The following is a 6721-nucleotide window of genomic DNA, read 5'->3' on the forward strand; positions in this document are numbered from 1 at the left end:
CAAACAAAGAAACAAAGAAACAAAAGAGTCCACAGGTGGAGCAGGGCTTCCACCCCAGCCGGAGTCTAGAGAGAGAGTGAATGTCCAGTGCTGAGCCTTTCTGCTCGGCCAGGCCACACCCCACCAGGTGCCATTCATCAGCCTGATGAACTGGCTGATGAGCTGAACTGGCTGATGAGCTGCTGCAGAAACTCCTCCAGCCATCACACCCCCCGGCCAAGACAGAGGTACCACCTCTGACCTCCGACCCTGCAAGACACATACCAGAGAAAAAAAACACAACGTCCAATCCAATACACTACCTACATCTAGACAAATCCATAACCCAACACGACTGCCAGGTCACAGTCCAGGTAAGCACCTTATCAAACAACATGCAATGCAGAACCCCTCCCTCCTCCCCATTACCTCACCAACACCCCCAAACCCAATGACTCCGCAACTGTGGATCCAGAAGAAGCATCTTTAAGAGCACATACGGATGGGAGCCCGGCCTGGACAGAAGCAGAGAGAAAAGTACATAGCACAACATATTATGACAAAGGAGCACGTGACAAAGTATCCGCCACCAGATTATCCCTGCCCTTAATGTGACGGATATCCAAATGATAGGGCTGCAAAAACAAGGCCCACCGCATCAACCTCTGATTCGGATTCTGCAATGAACGCAAAAAGGTTAGTGGATTGTGGTCAGTATAAACAATCAAAGAAGAACCTGACCCAATATAGACATCAAAATGTTGGAGGGCCATGACCAATGCGAGGGCTTCTTTTTCGATTACTGAATAGTTACGCTGGTAATTTTTAAACTTCTTAGAGAAGTAACTAACAGGTCTCTCAACCCCCTCTCCTCCACCTGTAACAACACAGCCCCAGCTCCAGCATCACTTGCATCCACCTGCAACTTGAAGGGGCGATCCAATCTAGGAGCAGCAAGCACTGGAGCTGATGACAACAAGTCCTTCAACTGGTTAAATGCCTGTTGACAGATGGGAGACCAAACATATTTAACATCACCTTTTAACAAGTCAGTTAGAGGAGCACCCACAGAAGCAAAATTGGGACAAAACTCCCTGTAATAACCAGCCATTCCCAAGAAACGTAACAATTCCCTCTTTGTCGTTGGAACAGGGAAGTCACGGATCGCCCTGACCTTTCCCTCAATGGTACGCACTTCTCCTTGCCCCACCACCTTCCCCAAATAGGTCACGGTGGCCTTGGCAAATTCACATTTTGCCAGATTGACCGTTAGCTGTGCCCAAAGTAGCCTGTCAAACAAAGCCTTCACCTGCTCCAAATGTTTCTCCCATGTATCACTATATATCACAACATCATCCAAATAGACTGCACAACCCTCCAGCCCCCGAACCACCTTATTCATTAATCTTTGAAAGGTGGCTGGAGCGTTGCGCAACCCAAACGGCATCACGGTATATGAATACAAACCAGATGGAGTCACAAATGAACAAATCTCCCTTGCTCTCTCAGAAAGTGGAACCTGCCAATAACCTTTAAGAAGGTCGAACTTACTAACATATTTGGCCGACCCCACCTGATCGACACAATCATCCATCCTGGGAAGAGGGAAGGAATCAGGTTTTGTCACAGCATTAATCTTCCTAAAGTCAGTACATGGCCTAAATGTGGAATCCGGCTTGCTGACAAGAAGACAGGGAGATGACCAACTAGAAGTAGAAGGCACAGCAAGACCATTTTCAAGCATATAATCTACCTCTGAATCCAATATCTGTCGCTTTTCAGGGCTAACCCGATAGAACCGCTGGGCGATGGGTTTTGCATCCCCCACCTCAACATCATGTTCTATCAAGTTAGTACATGTAGGAGTATCAGAGAAAAGACCTGGATATGCTTGAATAAGACCAACCAGTTGATTCCTTTTATCCTCATCCACCTGCCCAAGCAGCGAATCCAACTTGGCCAAAGTTTCCGAATTTTTAAGTCGAGGTTGCAGCACCACATCACCCGACATCTCTTCCTCCTGCTCCGTACCGGCCACCAAAACAGGGTTATCTGGAACCACAACATCAGAAACATCACGTGCAAAATATGGTTTGATCAAATTAACATGACAGACCTTAACTGATTTTCTTTTATTTGGCATCTCAATCAGGTAGTTTTGCTCTGAAACCCGACGAACAACATTACAGGGCCCAAAAAACTTAGCCTGAAAAGGTGATTCAATCAATGGCTGCAAGACCAAAACCTGGTCTCCTGCACAGAACTCACGTCGCTCTACTTTGCGGTCAAACAGCTGCTTCATTTTCTTTTGAGCCATTTGCAAATTTTGTTTCGCCAATTCCCCAGCCTCATAGAGCCTATGTCTAAACCCATTTACATAAGAAATCAGATTCTTTGGGGGATCAGACGCAACCCACTGATCACTAATGACAGACAAGGGACCCCGAACAGTGTGAGCAAAGACCAGCTCGTTAGGACTGAAGCCTGTACTCTCTTGTACAACTTCTCTGGCCGCCAACATGAGCCATGGTAAGCCGTCCTGCCAGTCTGCCTTCAACTCAGTGCAATAAGCACGCAGCAACGATTTCAAATGCTGATGAAAACGTTCAAGGGCCCCCTGACTCTGTGGGTGATACGCAGAGGACATATTATGAGTGACATTAAGTTGTTTAAGAACCTGGGAGAACAGCCGAGAAGTAAAGTTTGACCCTTGGTCTGTTTGTATAATTTTGGGAATTCCAAACACAGATATAAACTCAGTAATGGCTTTCACCACAGACCTGGTTGTGATCGACCGCAGTGGATAAGCAGCTGGATATCTGGTGGATTGACACATTATTGTTAACAAATAGGAACAACCAGACCTGGACCGAGGAAGCGGCCCCACACAATCAACTAACAGATGACCAAAAGGCTGACTCACTGCAGGGATCGGATATAACGGTGCAGGTTTCAGAGTTTGATTTGGTTTACTAGTAACCTGACACGTATGACATGTTTTTATATATTTAGAAACATCACGCTTCACACGGGGCCAGAAAAAATGCTGTAGCACCCGATGGTAGGTCTTTTTGACCCCCATATGACCAGCAACCTCATCATGTGCTGTCCGAATTACTGATGTTCTAAATTTTTCAGGCAATACCACTTGCACAATGGGATCCCCGCTAAATCCATCACCATGAGGAGCCCAAATCCTACACAGCACGTCATCATGGAGTACATAACCCTGTTTAATGTTCCCCACCTGACAGGAAGGCACCACCAAATCATACAGGTCTTTCAATGATGGATCCTTTCTCTGCTCCTGCGCCAAGTCTACATGAGAAACACAAAGATCATCTGGCACGACAAAGGAAAACTCTTTAACTTTGTCCATAGTTACCCCATCATCAGGCAGAGATGCAGCCATGGCCCGAGTCACAGCACACACTGTGGATGGTTCCAACTCAACTGCTTGCTGTGACAGCCCCCCTGGTACCACCACTGGGCCATGTGCAGCGCCCCCTGCAGAGTTTAAAGAGGAATTACATGAGAGATCTGTTGACTCAGGTTCTGTCACTGGAGAATCGACTCCCCCAGGAGGAACTGGATAGGGAAGACATGTCAAATGTGGCTGCTGAACCGTATCTTGGGGGGTTTGTACTAGTACAGGTCTTTCATCATCTGGCCACATACGACCATCAGGTACCAGGTCATTCCCCAAGATTATGTCCACTCCCCTCACTGGGAGCTCGGGACGCACAGCCACCTCCACATTCCCCTGGAAGAAACCACAGGACAAGAACATTTTATGCACCGGAACAAAAAGTGTTTGTAAAGCCAGACCTCTGCAGGGCACACAACCCCCTGTGTCTGACTGTAGAGAGAAAGGCAAAATGGCCTCCCTCACAAACGTGTGCATAGAACCTGAATCTCTCAACACCTACACGAGGACTTCCATATCTCTCTCGTGTAGCCTGACAAAACCATCTGAGAGGAATATATGGTAACCTGATTCCACCTCTGCCCCATCCATGGCTTGAACCTGCATTGGCGCCACCAATCCAGCTGACTTTACCTGACCAGGATTAACTCTACCACTACGTGTAGGGCATTCATTTTTCCAGTGCCCTTTTTGTCGACAATAATGACACACTTCAGGCCCACCTTTACTGTTAAAGGGTTCTGACCTTGGAGCCCTAGATGTTGTCTGAGAGTGTCCCCCACTAAAGTGTGCTCTCTCATTAAAGTGTGCCCTTTCATTAAAGTGTGCTCTCTCAGTGTTAAATCGCTCTCCAAATATACGTCTGTGTGTTAGTACATATTCATCAGCTACAACTGCTGCTTCACTTGGAGTGGAAACTTTACGTTCAGTGATGTACGTGGCGATGTGTTCTGGTACAGTCTGTTTAAACTGTTCCAATATTACTAGATCACACAACTCTGGAAAAGTCTCCACATTATCTGCCTTACACCAACGGTTAAAGTGCAGAATCAAATCCCTTACAAATTCCACATGTGTTTGTTTTCCCGTTTTCCTCCAGCCTCTGAACTTTTGTCGGTACGCTTCAGCCACAAGTTCATAGGCTTTTAGTACCGCCGCTTTTACCTTTTTGTAGACCTTGCAGTCCGCCACCGACATAGAGGAATACACCTCCTGTGCTTTTCCTGTAAAGACACACTGCAACATTAGTGTACGCTCCTCATCCGGCCAACCTCTAACATCAGCCACACGTTCAAACATTGCAAAAAATGTCTCAACATCCTTTTCCTCAAACTTTGGCATTAATCTCAAATGTTTAGTGACATCAAAACCAGATTCCCCCTGATCGCCCCAACCGGAAGTTTACCCGCTGAAATCAGCCCCAACTTATTCTGCTCCACTTCCAGTTTCATTTGTTCCACCTTGTACTTCATTTTTTCTAACTCCTTTTCATGTTCAAATTTCAACATTAACAATTCCTTTTGCTGTTCAAAGGTTAACCCCGGCACAGAAGTAGTAACCCCACTCTTACCATCATCGACCATCAGGACTCCTTCCTCTTGCAGATTTGCCTGTACAATACTCATGATGGTCTCCCTTGTACGTCTGGCATCCACCGCAACCGAATAATGGTGTGCCACCTTGAGAAGCTGCTCCTTCGTATATTGCTCTAGTAACTCATAAGAGGGACATTTAATGAAATCCTCAACACTGGCAGCCATACCTGAACCCAACCCAACAGTCTAGATAAACAATACAAAATGTGGCGCCCCCACTGGGTCCCCCCTACTAACTGCCTAACCAAAACCTACTTACACTCAGCCCTAGTCTTCAGTGGCATTGCTGAGTTCGCCAAGGGCCCTCCCAGGATACCACCCAAAACAGTAAAGGCAAAAAAAAACTGCAGCAGAGCCTCTATTAGGGACTGCTGCTACACCTAACAGAGGGGAACACCAGTGAAAAAATTTGCCACACTTACTTTATCTCCAAACTCTGTACTTACCAACTCAGTATACGTCTCCACCAACCTGCATCAGCAGACCAACAATTCCTACCCAAAACACTGGCTTTAGACGAGCCCCCATTTTGTCACGTTCCATGTTCCAGGAACTGGACAAAAGGTGGAGAGACAACTGAGTTTGGCAATTTTTAACAAAAAGAATTTATTAATGAACTTAAAGACAACTCGAACCAAGACAAAACAAACCAACAAACAAAGAAACAAAGAAACAAAAGAGTCCACAGGTGGAGCAGGGCTTCCACCCCAGCCGGAGTCTAGAGAGAGAGTGAATGTCCAGTGCTGAGCCTTTCTGCTCGGCCAGGCCACACCCCACCAGGTGCCATTCATCAGCCTGATGAACTGGCTGATGAGCTGAACTGGCTGATGAGCTGCTGCAGAAACTCCTCCAGCCATCACAGAGCACACTGTGAGACACAGCACAAGTTTGTCTACCAAAGTGGGGGAAAATTATGTGTCTAGAAAGAAATTTGTGGCCGTGGTGACAGGATAGAGAGCAAAGTGTCAGAGGATTTTTAGACTCTCTGTCACTCTAGCTGATGTCATCAGCACTCTCGCTCTGAAAATTCCGTGCCATGGACTTGCATGTTAAATTTGAATTTTGTCAAAAAATTATCATGAACAGTTGAAGGGTACTGATCAATAATGGTAGAAGATATGAAAAAGTTGAATGTACCGTGAATACTTGAAAGTTTTGTGAACGTTTTAAAAGTTGAATGAAGTCTGTAGGTGAAAGTATGTTGAAGCAGTTGAAGTTCAAAGAAGGAGAAGATTTTAAGAGTTTGAAGACCGTTTCAATGTATTCCTATGGGAAATTTTTTTCAATAAAGTTTGAATATTTTGAAAAGTATGAATGATATGAAAAAGTTGAATGTACCCCATAATCTCCTGAAGAAGACGCACGTTTTGATGTATGAATTGTTTGAATAGTAGAAAGTATGAAGAAGTAGTTAAGGGTCAAAAAAGGGAAGATAGAATAATAATAATAACTAGAGAATGCATTTCCTGAAGGAAATACGGGTGAATGCTGAAAGCTGGAAGCTGAATGAGCTGAATAGATTGTTGAAACTATGCTGAATTAAGTTAAGAAACTGCTGAAGAAATCTTGAAGAGATGAAATAATATATGAAGAGTATGAAATGGTTTGAAATTACTTGAATTGTTGAAGATCAGTATGAAGAAATTGAAAGTCTGAAGTCTACTCAGATTTACTTAAAACTGACAGTTTGAAAACATTTTTGAACCATTACTAATGTAGA

General features: G+C 45.0%; 1 long non-coding RNA gene across 1 annotated transcript; it reads left to right on the top strand.

The window, feature by feature from the left end:
- Positions 1-215: 215 nt before the first annotated feature.
- Positions 216-5679, top strand: LOC146959913 (uncharacterized). The gene is made up of 2 exons (XR_015035564.1): positions 216-353; positions 4940-5679. It is a non-coding gene; the product is annotated as an uncharacterized LOC146959913 (long non-coding RNA).
- The last annotated feature ends 1042 nt before the right edge of the window (positions 5680-6721 follow it).

Source organism: Trachurus japonicus, unplaced genomic scaffold, assembly GCF_045865225.1.
Source record: "Trachurus japonicus isolate A0001 unplaced genomic scaffold, Traja_1.0 AP030913.1".
Taxonomy (NCBI): domain Eukaryota; kingdom Metazoa; phylum Chordata; class Actinopteri; order Carangiformes; family Carangidae; genus Trachurus; species Trachurus japonicus.